The 16,868-nt window shown below is 47.1% G+C and overlaps 1 protein-coding gene and 1 long non-coding RNA gene across 3 annotated transcripts in view; one reads left to right on the top strand and one right to left on the bottom strand.

The window, feature by feature from the left end:
* Nucleotides 1-16,868, top strand: part of FAM110A (family with sequence similarity 110 member A) — a 146,160-nt gene that overhangs the window by 105,203 nt on the left and 24,089 nt on the right. The window lies entirely within an intron of this gene.
* On the bottom strand, nt 1,335-4,103 carry LOC144298107 (uncharacterized). Of its 2 annotated transcripts, none has more exons than XR_013365095.1 (2): nt 3,879-4,103; nt 1,335-1,766 (listed from the first exon to the last, which is right to left on the bottom strand). It is a non-coding gene; the product is annotated as an uncharacterized LOC144298107 (long non-coding RNA). The 2 variants fall into 2 exon arrangements; XR_013365094.1 differs by having other exon boundaries at nt 3,940-4,103.

The raw sequence follows: 16,868 nt of genomic DNA, 5'->3' as shown, positions 1-16,868 counted from the left end.
GCCTGGCGCCTGGTAAATGCCCATTGCAGATTGACTTCTCCTGAGAATTCCGGCCGGCTTTTTGTTTGCCTTATTCTCTGAGATATTCATTTGCTTGATAAGCAATCACTCTCCAGGCAGATGCTTGGGATGAGAGGTGAGCAGACCACGGAGGAGGACCCCAGGCCCCTCTCTCAGCTGTCAGGGGCTAAGGGGCACTTTGGGTTATGGGAACCTAGGAATGTGCTCCCTAGGAGAGCCTCCACCAGCACATCAGCAGTGAGAGGCCGCTCCTGGCCCAGATCCCTCCCACCCACTGCGGTTCCTTTCCGATTCCGACTGTTCTCCCTTGGGTGGGATCCACAGCCCTGCTGGTGTGATCTCCCTTCTGGCCACCTCACCGGTGCATCTTGTTTTTTTTTTTTTTTTAATTTTTATTTATTTATGATAGTCATACAGAGAGAGAGAGAGAGAGGCAGAGACACAGGCAGAGGGAGAAGCAGGCTCCATGCACCAGGAGCCCGATGTGGGATTCGATCCCGGGTCTCCAGGATCGCGCTCTGGGCCAAAGGCAGGCGCTAAACCGCTGCGCCACCCAGGGATCCCTGCATCTTGTTTTTTAATTTAAAAACATATCTTTATTATCAATCCTCAAGGACTCCCCTGTGGCTCACCAAATTAAAACCAAAAAAAAAAAAAAAAAAAGCCTAAGGGTCACATTTCTGTCCTTTCTCAGCTGGTACCAATAAACCTTGACAATTTTTATCACTTGCTCTTTCTTATATGTAGTCTTTCTTGCTTCCAGCCAGAACTGCTTACCATTCTTTAAGTATTTATAGTAAGTCTAAGCCACCAAAATTTCCATATGAATTCTTCTGTTAGAATACCCTTTCTGGGGCGTCTGGATGGCTCAGTCAGCTAAACCTCAGACTCCTGATTTTGGCTCAGGTCATGATCTGAGGTTGGGCTCTGTGCTGGGCCTGAAGCCTGCTTGGGATTCTCTCTCTCCCTCTCTCTTTGCCCCTCCCTGCCCCTCTTCCTCCCCCTAAAGGAAAAGAAAAAGAAAAAGAAAAAGAAAAAGAAAAAGAAAAAGAAAAAGAAAAAGAAAAAGAAAAAGAAAAAGAAAAAGAAAAAAGAAAGCCTTTTGCCTCATCTCTTTCCAGCACAATCCTATCCATATTTCAAAGCCAATCTTAAACATTACCTCCACCAAAGGAACTTTTCTGGCTGTTTCTAATATAACTGGTATACATTGGGAGCTTAATAAATGTTGCATATGTAGCCGGCTCCAGGGCTCCCAAAGAGATCCTGTTCTGCCACTGGCCGCTGACAAAATCCAAAGGCAGAGAGACGAGTAGAGGTGAAACAGGAGAGGAATTTATTTCAGTGAGGCCAGCGCCGGGAAGACAGCGGGCTAATGCCTCATAGACTGTGTCCAAAGTGCTGAAAATACTTCCAGGTTTGTATAAAGAAGATGTGGGACACAGGTGGGTGGGCCCATGCAGGTGGGCAGTGAGGGTCAAATCGCTCAGTGTCTTGGAGTCCCTCACAGGCGGTCCTGCTGGCTCAGGGCAGTCCTCATGGCTTGAGGGGCATTTCAGCTGCTGCAGGGGATGCTCTGCCCTTGGGCTCTTCCACCTGAGCCCAGAGATGCGCTGGAAAGAAGAATCCAACTGAAAAGTTTGAGGCCAAAATAGAGACAGTGGAACTCTTTACATGCCTCGATGAATGAATCCCAACCAGAATATTCTCCTTTTCCTTGTCATCTCCAGATATTTTTACAGCCTCTGTTGTTCAATGAAGACCATTATTATTATTTTTTGTAGCAGTTTTAGGTTTCGAGAAGAGCATCCCCCTCCCCCCATTCCTTACAGACTGGGGCATCCCATCCACTGCGATGGGAGGCTTGCCTTTTCCTCTGATTATCTGGGAGCTCTGTCTATATCCTGCACATCCGGACCCTCGTTCATTGGCTTCAGTCACAGAACGACGTTTATTAAGTGCCAGTGAAACCGGCGCTTTATAATAAAAGCTCTACTTTTAACCTACTGAATACAAGGCAGAATTGTTGTTGCCTTGTGTTTAGGGTAGCTGGAGGCAAGTGAGCTCTAGCCCAAGGGCTCCATCTTGTCACAATAGACTTTCTAACTGCCCATTTCTTTTTTTTTTATTTTATTTTTTTTAATTTTTATTTATGATAGTCACACACACAGAGAGAGAGAGAGAGGCAGAGACACAGGCAGAGGGAGAAGCAGGCTCCATGCACCGGGAGCCCGACGTGGGATTCGATCCCGGGTCTCCAGGATCGCGCCCTGGGCCAAAGGCAGGCGCCAAACCGCTGCGCCACCCAGGGATCCCTAACTGCCCATTTCTAAATGGAATTAGCCTAGGTAATATATCTTGAGGCCTTGTAACTGCTTCTTATGGATGAAATCTCTCTGATGCATGAGTCACAAGATGTTTGTATAAGTTGTTTCTCCCAAACAGAGAGGCTGGGGACCTAAGGAGCGTGATGCCCCAGTGTGCCTGTAGATCAGCAACGCTCTCACTGATGTGGGAACAAAGGCAGGAGAGAAATTATGAAATTTCCTTACTCCCTACCGCCCATTGACAAGTCCTTGAAACAGGCAGAGTGACCTTCCTCTAGGGACTCCACTGCCTCGATGTTGATACTTGGCTAAGGGTAAAAGGCAGTCTTAGTCCAGCCCCCACAACTCCATAAATCTACTTTAACATATAAAAATTCCTTTGGAAACTCCCCTTACCTCTATCCTCTAAGATACATGTTAGGAATCATCCCACTGATATATGACCCACTGATAAACTGAAGGGTCTCAACCTCTATCCTCTAAGATACATGTTAGGAATCATCCCACTGATATATGACCCACTGATAAACTGAAGGGTCTCATGACTGAGTTTTTACCAAAGGTAATAAATGACCTTTCCTAACAATAGCTGATAAACATCTGAAGGGTCTCATGACTGAGTTTTCACCAAAGGTAATAAATGACCTTTCCTAACAATAGCTGATAAACATCTGAAGGGTCTCATGACTGAGTTTTCACCAAAGGTAATAAATGACCTTTCCTAACAATAGCTAGCCCCTGTCCCCCCTTCACCCCAGGATCCTGGAAACCTTATTTCCAAAATACCTGGGAGACTTACGCTCTCCCTAATCCCTTTCCCAACTTGAAAATATATAATAGGCCACTCTTCATGACCCCAGGGCAGCTCTTTCTGCCCGCGTTTCAATAAAACCACCCTTTTTGCACCAAAGACATCTCAAGAATTCTTTCTTGGGTGTCCACTTTGAGCCCTAACGTCTTTCCTGCATCACTCACTTTTTCCTCATCCTCTATAGCTACCAGTCCCCTTTGACCACACTCTCCCTAAAATCCAGTGAAGACTCAAGACCCCTTTTTTCAGGGTAGGCAGACTTGAGATCTCACTCCCCCTCCCCATTTCCTTGTTTAGCTGCCTTGTAAAGTAAACTTCTTTCTTTACTGCAGACACAGTCTCAGTGTTTGGCTTTGCTGCACACAGGGCCCTTGCTCCCCCATCCTTGTGAGAGACAGTTGGGACCTAGAATTGAACAGAAGAGACAAAGCCCTTGTCTTTGGAGATCTGCCATTCTTGTGGAGCCAGAGGAACAATAAACATAGTAAGTGAGGACATTATTTAGTATGTTAGGTGGAGTGGGTAGAAAAAAAGAGAGCAGGGTGAGGGGGCCCCAGAGTGGCAAGTGGGGGCAGGCTAGAGAGTGGGGACACCCAGTAGAGGCAGGCAGGGGGACAGAGTCCCAGGCTGGGCAAGGGCAGGACTAGGGGTGTGTCCATTATCCCAGTGCACCGGGATGAATGTTAGCCGGGCCCCAGGGCTGGGCACACATGGTTTACCATCAAGAACAATGCAGCAGCAAACACCGGTCATCTGTCCGTCTGCCCATGTGCAGAATACCTGGAGGATCCACTCCTCGCAGTGAGCTACAACACACTCGGAGAGGGACCATCCGGTTGCCTTCCAAAGGCTCCGCACCAGGGCCACGAGTTTCCCACAAAGAGCTGCCCTCCGGGAGTTCTCGAACGTGTACATTCTTCTGGCAGGTCACAAGGGCGCTCACATTCCACCAGGAGAGTTTCCAGAGCGGAAATCAGCTAATCCGCGACAGGGCCCCCGGGGCAGGCGCGGGAAGGTTCACGCCTAGGTGGTGGGTGGGCAGGGCTTCCTGATGGGTGGATGGGTGGATGGGTGGATGGGTGGATGGGTGGATGGGTGGATGGGTGGGTGAGCAGAAGAGGGGCTGGGGACGCTGCCGAAGTTACCCATAGAGGCCACCAGGGGGCGCACGGTGCCACCACCTCCCAAGATGAGCCTGTCCGGGCATCCCCGGGGAATTAGGACCTTCTCTCAAGGGGTCCTGTGGGGCCTAAAAGCCAGGGGGAGAAAAAGGAGGGAGGTGAGAGGAAGGAGAGCGAGAGAAAGGGAGCCGTAGAGTTAGGGAGGGTTAGAGGAGCTTCTAAGAGTGCCTCTAAAGCAGTCTGCTCTCTCTAAAGTGACCTCTTATCTGTGAGTTGAATTCAAGAGCCCAGAACCTAGTGGAGAAAAAAGTCACAGGATAAATGCGTACAGTATGATGCCGTTTGTGTAAAAAAGAAATTCCTACCAATAAATGCTACATATTCATTAGGGCTGTGTGTGTGTGTGTGTGTGGTGTTTACCACATATACATCCATAGGAAAAAGTCTAGAAGGAGGAATTTCAAAATCAGCAACAGTGGTTACCTTTGGAATTGTGTGTGTGGAAGGGGTCAGGGAATGGGAAGGGTGATGGGGAGTGATCAGAGAGGACTTTAGCCTTAAATACTTTAATTTCCTAGGAGTCTAAATCCTGTTGGTTGTGTAACCTAAAATTAAAAATTACTTTAAAGGGACACCTGGGTGGCTCAGTGGTTGAGCATCTCCTTCCAGCTCAGGCCAGGATCCTGGAACCCTGGGATGGAGTCCCACATTGGGCTCCCTGTGGGGAGCCTGCTTCTCCCTGTACCTGTGTCTCTCATGAATAAATAAATAAAATCTTAAAAAATTACTTTCAGAAAAGAAAAATGAAGATAAAGAAATGACAGAAACATCAAATGCCATCTTGTATTGCATCAATAGAGGTCTTCCATGTAGCTCAAGGGAGGTGAGAGCCTCCCATGCTCTTCTCAGAACATACCCAGGAGGACCTCCTTTCCTCTCCTTGGCTCTGTCCTGTGTGAAGAACAGTGACAGCTCAAGGGCATGCCAAGAGTTGAAAGGGGAGGAAATTGTGGTGCCATCTGAATGTGTGCAGAGGAGTGAGCATGCTCTTTACTCAAGCTGCAGTAGCCAGGCTGGGAGGGGTATGTGTGACAAATGCATTCTTGCAGTCAGATTTCTGCTAGGTCCCAGGGGCAGGATTCCAGGAGTGAAGGATAGTGGAGACTCCCGTCCAGATGGGGTAAAGATTTCACATCCAGCTAAGTGGGGATGGTGTGGGATAATTTGGGGATTTGGGAAGTGCCTAGACTTGGAATGTATGCAAGCCAAGACAGCATGATGACTCCTAGGAACTAGGAACACCTAGGATGGAACTCCCAGCACCCTATGGGAGGGTAGGGGAGTCTCTGAAAGACTCCTTCAGCTCTGGAAAACAATAGCTGGGAGACCAGAATGGGTGGCCGTTGAGATACAGATTAGACCTGAACCCTCAGTGGGCTTCGGAATCTCATCAGTAAAATGGGTGGTGGGTGGGTGTGGTCTCTGATTTTATCCAGCTGGGAATCTTGCAGGATCTCTTTTGGTCCTGATCACTTGCAAGCTGAGGGTTTGCAGTTCCCAGATTAGCCAGCAGAGCTCGCCTTCTGACAGACTGAAAAAAGCCGGGCTGGTCTGAAGCTGGGACGAGGCTGGGATTCTTCCTTTATTTGCTTTTTCTCTTCCGGGAACTTGAGATCAGCAGTGTTCCGTGCACTGGGGATACGGTCAGGAGCAAGGGCTCTACAATGGAGCTGCTAATCTTCCCTCCCAACTTCTTTTTTTCTCCCACACCCCGCTTCTTTTTTTTTTTTTTTTTTAAAGATTATTCATAGACACAGAGAGAGAGAGGCAGAGACAGAGGCAGAGGGAGAGGCAGAGGGAGAGGCAGAGGGAGAAGCAGGCTCCATGCAGGAAGCCTGACGTGGGACTCGATCCCGGGTCTCCAGGATCACACCCCAGGCTGCAGGCGGCGCCAAACCGCTGCGCCACAGGGGCTGCCCGCCCACCCCACTTCTGATTCCTTAGCAGATTCAGATAGGGCCACCTCTGTACCCCTCCACTGCCACCACCGCCGGCCAGCCCTTCATGTCCTGCCTGCTGCCTGGCTGTCACAGTGCTTTCTTCACTGGCCATCCCATTGCCGCCCTTTCTCCTCTTTCTCCCTTTCTAGCCAACCGGATGCTCTTGAAACTCATCAGAGCCTGCCCCCTCAGCTCAGAACCCTCCCAACCCCATCTGTTCTCCAACCTAGAACTCACCTGGCCCAGTGTTATCCTGCCCCACTACATGGGACCACATGGCTCTCCCTCCTGCCTTGCACTCTCCACTCCAGCCACACCGGCCTCCTTGCCATCGCCTCAGGTGGCAAACTTGTTCTCTGCCTCAGGGCCCTTGCACATGCCCTCTTTCCCCAGGTAAGCCCCGTGGCCTCTCCTTCACTTTATTCACCCTTCAGAGGTGAGCCTAAATTAAAATAGTCTGGTCACTGCCACTCTCTACCTTCTTATGCCTCTCTAGCTTTGTAAACTGTGCCCTCGATGGTGTGCTGTGTGTTCACTGTTTCACTTGCTTACTGTTTGTCTCCCTCCAGTGTCAGCTCAGCAGTGGGGGGACTGTGTCTGTTTGGCTCAGAGGGGAGGTCCTGGTGCCTAGTTGGTGCCTGGCATGTGGAAGGATATTTGTTCACTGGCTGAATGAAAGGGGAGGCCTTGAGGAGCACACTTCCCTGGCTTGGCAGTGAGTGAGAGGGAGGGACTGACAGTGACGCTGAGGTTTCTGCCTGAAGGAGGAGAGGGATCACCTGGCCGCAGGCTGGGGACACTGGGGCTGTACTGATGGAGGGGGCACAGTTGGGGAGGGAGAACCATCTCCCTAGGACTGGGGGCTCACAGCCTGTGCCGACTTCCCCATCCAGAGACCTCACACTCCTGGGGTCCTATCCCCTACCCTCTACCTATGACCCTGACTTGCTGGGGGCCAGACATGAGCTTTTGGCCCTTTGGGTGCACCGGGCCTTCTCTTTCCTCTTCTCTCTGTATGATGATGTGTCTGAGGTCTTCAGGAAGAGTCCAGGCCCTGGAAATAGGGAACCTGGGTCAGGCCTAGGCCTCAGTTTCTCTGACTGTCCAATGAGGTAGACAGTGCAAGAGGGCAGATGCCTAGGTGCAGATCCCAAGGGTGAGATGAGCTGTTGGGAAGGTGCAGTGCCCTGCTGCCCACTACCCCCTGCAGACCCCGGCAGAGCAGCCTGGCCCTTCAGGGCTCCCAGGCAGCTAAAGTGCTGGCCTCCTGCCGGGCCCCAGAACTGAGAGCTGGTATCCTGGGAAAGGGGAGTAAACACCTTGCGGCCAGGCCCCTAGAACCGTCAGAGCACCAGGGGCCAGTACTAGGGGTGAGAATCAGGGTGTTCCAGGGGAAGGAGCCTCAGGGCAGGGCTGGGCTGCACGGGGCCCACACACAGGCCTGGCTTGCCGGGCCCAGAAAGTTCTTCCTCTCTTGCTCTGCCTTCCCCCGTTCTCGGTTCATGCTCACAGTTGTGGCCACACCCAGGCTCTGCCCTCATGATTCCTTCTTAATGCTTTTCTTTATGTCACTTGGTTTGCACTGAGTTACATTGAATCATTTTTTAATTAATTAATTAATTAATTAATTAATTTATTTATTTATTTTTACATTGAATAATTTAGACACATGGAAAAATAGAGAATAATGTTGTAAACCATATACCCAACATCCAGATTACCATTAGCATTTCCCATAATACTACTTCTATTTCTTTTTGAGATAATGTGATGTGAATTATAGATATGAATTTTCATCTCAAATACTTTAGTCTGCATCTCTAAAAAATAAGGCTATTTCCCCACATACCACTGGAGCATTGTTTCACTCCAGAATATTGATTTTTCTCCGATAGCTAATATTTAGTCCACAACTGACTTGCCCAAGTGTCCCCAAAATGTGTTTCACAGTTGACAATGGGTTTATTTATTTTTATTTTTTAAAGATTTTATTTATTTATTTGAGAGAGAGAGCAAACATGCCCACAAGTAGGGGGGGAGGGGCAGAGGGAGAGAGAGAACCTCAAGCAGACTTTGTGCTGAGTGCAGAGCCTGACGCAGGGCTCAATCTCAGAACCCTGAAATCATGACCCCAGCAGAAATCAAAAGTCAGATGCTCAATTGACTGAGCCACCCAGAGGCCCCAACAATGGATTTATTGTGAAAGAAAATTTGATGCATGAAATGAAAGCAAGTGTCTTCTGCCATAAATAGAAGGTACCTCTGGAAATGGACCCAGTGTCAGACTACATGGCACCCAGGCTATAGCTGAGGCCTGCCCTTTATTTGTTGTAAGAGTGATGAGTGGGCATGGGTTGTTAAAGACAGAGCAGCTGCAGCAGAGACTTTCTCACTGTTGGAATAAGACTTGAACTTGGAAAGGGAACCTCTTTCTCCATGTCAGGATGTGTGCCATTTAACACAGGGCTGGTCTGCAGGGGTAGGGAGATGTAAGCAGGACAAGAGAGTAGCTCCTTCCCAAGGCTGCAGAAGGTTCTGGAGATGTAGTGGGAAGATCACCAGGCAGGGAGCTGGGAGGGTGTGGGCCTGTCCTTACTCTCTGATTTGGGTCTCTGTGTTTCGGTCTGTAAAATGAGGGAAGTGGTAATGCTAGGACAGGGCCTCCCCACTGCATCACTCCCTGCCATGCCACCACCTGACAGTATCTCATTAGGACCTGTGTGACCTGTGTGAACCCTGTGACCCGGCTTCCTACCTCAAACCTTTCTCTGTTCTGGGCTGGCTAGCTCCCTCCTGTTCACTCTTCAGGTTTCAAACCAGATGCCACCTCCTCCTAGAAGCCCACCCTGACTTCTGGCATGGGTTCAGGCCCCTCATTTGGACTCCACTGCTGCCCTTGATGACTCAGAACTGTAACCCTAATGGCTTCTCTGTCTCTCCTGACAGCTGTGGGCAGGAAAAGCTGAGAGCATTTGTCTCCTTCTCCACTGTGTCCCAGCCCCTACCTTGGTGCCTGGCACATAGTAGGGGCTCAATAAATGTGTTGAATGAACAAATTATTATTACTACATTTTGTCAGATCTGTCTGCCTCTTCAGGGCTCTGGGCCTGGGCATTTGGCCTTTCCTCCCGTCTCTCCCCATCCCTTCTTCCTTTTCTCACAAGTATTTGTGCCAGGTGATGTTCTAGGCTTGGGAGATACAGGCAAGGCACCTGCCCTAGTGGAGCTGACAGTCAGTGAGGAGAGGCGAATGAAAACAAGTATACAAAATAGTCTCAGATGTTATTTATGGAGTATAAGACAGACAGGAGCTTTGGAACAGCATTCGAGAGCCTTGCTGAGAAGGTGACATTTATCTGAGTGGAGCCTTGAGTGAGAAGGAGCTGGCAGGCGAAGATCTAGTGGAAAGGCATTCCTGGCAGTGGGAACTGCATCTGCAAAGGCTCTGAAGGGCGAACCTGCTATGGCGGGGGACAAAAGGCAGGTGCAGGGATGAGGTCTGAGAGGAAGCAGGGCCAGGCTGGGCGGGGAAGGCTGTTCTGAGTCCTCCAAGGCCAGTGGGAAGATGTGAGTGGGAAGAGGCTGGGATCTGATTTGCTTTCTTTCCAGCTCTACTGAGATATAGCTGACATGTAACGTTGTGTAAGTTCAAGGTGCACGATGTGAAGATTTAATACATGTATATATCACACACACCTACCACAATGCCTTGTTAACACGTGTATCACCTCACATAGTTACCTCTGTGTGTGTGTGTGTGTGTGTGTGTGTGTGTATAACATAGTGCCTTGGTGAGAATATTTAAGATCTGCTCTCTTAGCAGCTGTCAAATATATAATACAGCAATCTTAACTGTAGTCACCATGCTGTGCATTTTGGTTCTCAGGACTTACTCATTTTATGACTGGAAGTTTAGATCCTTTGACCAACATCTCCTCATTTTCCCCTCAACCCCTAACAGCCACCATTCTACTCTGTTTCTGTAAATTCAGGGTTTTATTTAAAATTCCTCATATAAGTGAGATCACATATGATCTTTCTCTTTCTGAATGATTTCCCTTAGCATGATACCCTGCAGGTCCATCCATGTTGTTGCAAATGGCAGGATTTCCTTCTTTTTCTTTTTTATAGCTGACCAATATTCCATTCTATCTACCTGTCTATCCATCCATCCATCCATCCATCCATCTTAGATTTTCTATACTTATTTGTTCGTCACTAGACACTTAGGTTTTTCCATGTCTTGGCTCTTATTAATAATGCTAACACAAACATTGGGGTGCAGATATCTTAGAGATACTGATTTCATTTTTTTTGGTTATACACACAGAAATGGGATAGCTGGAACATATTCTAGTTCCATTTTTAATAAAATATGAATCTCCATACTGTTTTCCATAGTGGCCACACCAATTTATAATTCCACCAACAGCACACACAAAGGTTCCCTTTTCTCCACATCCACGCCAGCATTTGGTATCTCTTGTCTTTTTGATAATAGCTTTCCAACAGGTGGGAGGTAATATCTCATTGTGGTTTTGACTTGTAGTTCCCTGATGATGAATGACGTGCACTTTTTCATGTACTTGTTGGCCATCTGTATATTTTCTTTTGAAAAATGTCTATTCAAAAACTCTATTTTTTATTTTTTTTATTTTTTTTCTGCCTATTTTTTAATTGGAAGTTTTGTTTGCTGTTGAGTTATGTGAGTTCTTTATATATTTTAGATATCAACCCCTTATCAGATATATGTTTGCAAATATTTTCTCCCATTCCATAGGTTGGCTTTTCATTTATTATTATTATTATTATTATTATTATTATTATTATTTTAAATAGCAATAGAGTTAACATACAGTGTAATATTAGTTTCAGGTGTACAAGATAATGAATCAACACTTCCATACAACACCTGGTGCTCATCACAAGTGTACTCCTTAATCCCCCTCATCTGTCTCCCCCATCTCTCCACCACCCTCTCCTCTGGTGACCATTAGTTTGTTTTTTATACTTAAGAGTCTGTTTCTTGGTTTATCTCTCTCTCTCTCTCTCTTTTCCTTTGCTCATTTGTTTTGTTTCTTAAATTCTGCATATGAGCAAAATCATACGGTATTTGTCTTTCTCTGACTTATTTCACTTAGCATTATACTCTTACACTCTCTAGCTCTGTTCATGTTGCAAATGGCAGGATTTCATTCTTTTTATAGCTGAATAATATTCCACTGTATGTATGTATATACACATGCATATATATATACACACATACATATACACATAAATATGGCCTATACACATATATATACCACCATATATACCGCTTCTTCTTTATCCATTCATGTATCAATGGACACTTGGGCTACTGCCTTTTCATTTTGCTGACTTTCTCTTCTGCTTTGTAGAAGCTGTTTAGTTTTATGTAGATCCATTTGTTGATTTTTGCTTTTGTTGCTTCTGCTTTTGTTGTCATATCTAAAGAATCATTGCCAAGACCAATGTCAAGGAACTTTCTTTCTTTCTTTTTTGGAACTTTCTCCCTATATTTTCTTCTGGGAGTTTTATGGTTTCAGGTCCTAGGTTTAAGTCTTTAATCAATTTCTAGTTAATCTTTAAAAAAGATTTTATTTATTTATTCATGAGAGACACACAGAGAGAAGCAGAGACACAGGCAGAGGGAGAAGCAGGCTCCATGCAGGGAGCCCGAAGCGGGACTCGATCCTCCCTAGGGATCACGCCCTGGGCCGAAGGCAGATGCTCAACCCCTGAGCCACCCAGGGGCTCTAGTTAATTTTTGTGAGTGGTGTGACATAGTGGTCTAATTTCATGCTTTTGTGTGTGAATATCCGGTTTTCCCAATGCCACTTGTTGAAGAGACAGTGGGGTTTCTCCACTGAGTATTCTGTGTCAAATATCATTTGGTCATATATGCCTGGGTTTATTTCTGGGCTCTTGATTTTTTTAGTACCAGAACCATACTGTTTTGATTCGTATAGTTTTGTAATGTCCATTTATGTTTTAAAAGATTTCCCTGAGCTGAGGGAGGGCAGGTGGGGGAGAGAAGGCAGGAGTGGCCCCTGGTCTGCCGCAGCCTCCAGGCAGAAATGGGTTAGCTGAGCCCCTTTCCAACCCATCTCTAGCATGAGCTGTCTGAGCTGCCTGAGCATGTGTTGAGGATGGTCCTGGGTTGTGGGCTTGGGGCTCCCAGTGTCTGTCGGTGTCTGGACCTGTGGGATGGGCCTGAACAAGAATGAAAGGGCAGTGGGGCTTGGGCTCATTTGCATTTGATTTGCATGTGGAACTAAGGGGTCAAGTTGAAAGCTGTAGAGGCCTATACCAGTCCCTCGGGTGTAGGGTCTCTGGTGCTATGACAGACAAAGATTCTATCTCCAGGCCATGACCTTGCAGTTCAGGCGGGGCCCTATTTCTCCACCTGCCTCTGGCCTGACCCTGCCATCTGGGTTTGGAACACTAGGAGGACAAAGGATCCTCACTCTCTGAACCATTTTCTCCTATAGAATCCCATCTGTCAGGCCCAGCCTCTGACCTGGGACAGCTCTGTTAGTTCAGGCCCAAGAGTAGGGGAGGGGATGCCCCTCTAACCCTAAGGGGGCCCCAAGCCTCTCCTCTCAGCTTCTGCCATCTGTTCTGGGCAGTGCTAGCCTCCTCCTGCTTCTGTCACTTGCTTGATGTGATCCAGGCCAATCAACTCTCCTCTCCCCCTTCTGGGCCTTGGTTTCCCCCTCTGTCACGTGCAGAGGTGGGATTGGGTTGCTTTTCCAAAGAGGAGGGACTTGTGTCTCACTCTTGTAATTGTTGCTATATCCACAATCCACGTGTTCTATTAGTAACTTCAACTTTTGGAAGGAAACATGTGCCCCTTTGCTTAAACAGATTTAATTTGAAAAGAAATTCCATGCTATCTCCATACGTGGAAATTCATTATTGTTTGCCATAATTGGAAAGATTCTGGGGAGAAAAAAAATAATGGAATGGGAATAGAACAATGTCATTAAATACTAGTCTTGCTTCAAGTGCAAGAAGCCTGATACATTTATAAGATATTGCAGAAAAGACAAAACTATGGAGAAAGAAAACAGATGAGTGGCTGTCAGAGTGAGGCAGAGGGAAGTGACAGTAAAACACAAGAGGGAAGTGCCCTAGGTGATGGAAACATCTCTACTATAGTGACTGCAAGTGTATACATTTGTCAAAAATCAGAGAAGTGAACACCTGAAGTTGGCAAATTTTGTTATATTTAAATTTCCTTTAACAAGGCAAGTTTTAATTAATTAATTATTTATTTATTAAAAATTTATTTATTTATTCATGAGCAACACAGAGAGAGAGAAGCAGAGACACAGGCAGAGGGAGAAGCAGGCCCCATGCAGGGAGCCCCATGTGGGACTTGATCCCAGATCCCATGATCATGTCCTGAGCCAAAGGCAGATGCTCAACTGCTGAGCCACCCAGGCATCCCAAGGCAAGTTTTTATAAAGAAACAAATAAAAATTCCAGTTGGGTCCTCAGTCTGAGGACCCCTCTTGTGGCAAAAATTAGCACATGTAGGGAGAGGCTAACTCACTGAAGAACAGCAAAAAAGGATGGAACGGTATCCAGGGGAAGACAACTTCCACTCTGGAGCTGTGCTAATACAATAGCCACTAGCCTTGTGTGGCAAAAAGCTGTTTAACTTAATCCAAACTCAATAAAATTAAAATGAGCATATGAGCCACATTTCAAGCAGCTAGCGGCCACTGTACTGGGCAACTACAGAACATTTCTCCATCACAGCAAGTCTTGGTAGATACCACTGCCCTAGAGGATCTATTTGATGCATATAATTTAAAAACAGTCATGCCCCTGTCTCCTACTTTGAGAAACGCTGCTTGGTTTGATCTAACCTCACTGTGTGAAAGCCACCACCTCTTTTCACTTTGCATGATGACCCAAAGACCATTTCACTTATGCGGTCTAAGAGCAGAGTGAGTAAGGGACAGGCAGTGTCAGGTAGGGAGAGATAGGTAGGGGGCCATAGAATCAGGCTCATAAAACAAAATCCTAGGAATTCTGAGATATAAGGAAACCAGAGATAAGGGAATAGCCCAGACCAATTGGCCCTGGGTGTTAGGAGTATTTTTCTTTGGTGGCTACAATATAATCACAGAAAATGACAGACCACAAAGAAGTAAGTCATGAAGGGTGTTATCAATAGTCCTTGCTCAAACTAAGACGGCACAAGAATCTCAAGGCCATAAGCTCCCTGGCCAAGTTTTCTTTTTTAAAAAATTTTATTTATTTATTCATGAGAGACAGAGACAGAGACAGAGAGAGGGGTGGGGGGCAGAGACATAGAGGGAGAAGCAGGCTCCATGCAAGGAGCCAGACAGGGTACTGGATCCCAGGTCTCCAGGATCAGGCCCCGGGCTGAAGGCGGTGCTAAACGGCTGAACCACCCGGGCTACACCCTGGCCAAGTTTTCAATAAAAGACCAGCTTGTTGGTTTCAATAAAAATCTTCAGTGGCAGCCCTGTCTGGACGTCTCTCACTTCTAAGAGCTTTCTCTGTATCCTTACTTAATAAACTTCTATTGCTTTACTAAAATTCCTTTGTCAGAGAGATTCATTCTTCGACTCCGTGAGACAAGAACCTGGCTCTCCCACTTCAAGCATGTGGTGGGCATATAGAGTTTTAGACTGAGGGGATTCTAAGGATTTGAAGACCTCAGGATTAAAAAATTCTGGGCTATTCAGATTTGAAATCTGTCCCTGGTCCTGGGGCATAAGGGTTTTGGAGTGAAGAGCTAATGGGGCTCAGTCAGGGCCAAATCCAGAGGGATCCTCAGGACTGTCTGCACCTTTCCCTGTTTCCTGCAGCTGCCAGCCTATTTCTAACCTCCAGAAGATTTCTGGAAGCCCTAATTTGTTCTGTGCTGGCTGCATGGTGCAAGCGTGTAGGGTTTGCGATTTCTCAGGAGTCCCTATGGTTGTACTGTATAATCTCTGATATTGTCATCTGCAATTAGCATAGTGCACATTTATTGCGCTGTACTTTGGTCAGGTCCTGTGCTAAGCATTTTGCAGGCATCATCCTAGGTACTCAAGGTAACTCCTTACAATGTAGGTGCAGTTATTTCCATTAGAGATAAAGCGATTGAAAGTCCAGAGTTTAAGAAATGTTCCCAAGTCTGGCAGCAGCGGGGTGGTAGAACTGGGACTGGAACCCTGACTGACTGACCCCAGAATTCTTGATCTTGGTCTTAAATTGCTGCTTTTTATCTTTAAATTCTAAATGCCTCGCTGTGGCCTAGAGAAATTTCACATTGATCCTTTCCTGTCCTTCTGTTCCAGCCGTTGGCCTTTGGCTCAAATATACCAAACTCATTCTTACCCCAGGACCTTTGCACATATTTTCCCTCTCAGCCTTTCTCAGATTTCCACATGACTGTCTCTCCTCCCACCCTCCTTTTTTAAATGGGGTGAGGAGCAGAGGGAGAGGGAGAGAGAAAATCTTAAGGAGGCTCCATGCCCAAGCAGGAACCCAATGCATCTCATCACCCCAAGATCATGACCTGAACTGAAACCAAGAGTTGGCCACTTAACTGATGGAACCATCTGGGCACCCCTGCCTCTTTTTTATGCTTCAGGCCTCACTTCAGAGAGGCCTTCCTGACCATGTATATATATATAAAGCCGTCCCTTTTCTATCACACCCATTGCCTTTCTCTGCTTTACTCTTATTTATAACATGTCTTGCTTGTTGGTTCAGTTACTCATCTATTGTTCTGTCTCCCTCACTAGAATGTGACTTCTGTGTTCCCACCTTTCTTCCTATAATTGGCACAGACCAGGGACTCAGAAAATATTTGTTGAATGAGTAAATACATCCTGAAACCAACCAGGAGGAGGCGAAGGTGGGGTGGTCTGCAGGGGTGAGTGCAACTTGCATAGTCCTCTTTCCAAACTGGCAGCTGCCCTTTCCTAACTGCTCAGATGGAAAGCCAAGGCTCAGAAGAATGCCCAGCCCAAGCAGCAGCTCAGTGATAATAGCCCCCCCTGGAGAGCCCATTGTTATGCTCCCCAAGCCCTTTCTCAGGTGGCACACCAGGAGATGTCCAGGAGGTCAGCAGGGGGCTATCACCACCTCTACTTACCTGACAGGAAGTCTTCAGACTGCAGGGCCAGGGCACTTGCTCCCAGAGCCAGTATGGCGGGGGTGGGGGGGGTGGGGGGATGGGGGGGTGGGGGGGGTGGGGAGGTGGGGGGGTGGGCGCGGGAGCCCAGAGGAGAGCCGCCTGACCAGCTCGAGGTCTGTGGGAGCTGCCTGGGCTAGAAGCTGATAGGAGCTCCCCCAGGGGGTTTCAACCTTGGCTGCACATGGAAACCTGCTGCCGGAGCCCCTGTCCCAGAGGTTCCAATGTAGTTGCAACCTGGACATTGGGATTTGTGAAAGTCTCTAGGTATTATCTATTGCGGCATAACAAATCATCACAAAACTCAGTGGCTTAAGACAAAATAATCATTTTTTTTTCCATCTCTTGGATCAGTTTCTGTTGGATAAGAACTGAGGAGGGGCTTGGCTCGGCAGTTCTGTC

The sequence above is a fragment of the Canis aureus genome, chromosome 26, assembly GCF_053574225.1.
Source record: "Canis aureus isolate CA01 chromosome 26, VMU_Caureus_v.1.0, whole genome shotgun sequence".
Lineage (NCBI taxonomy): Eukaryota > Metazoa > Chordata > Mammalia > Carnivora > Canidae > Canis > Canis aureus.
Note: the sequence above shows the minus strand (reverse complement) of the source record. Positions and strands in the feature narration are given on the sequence as shown.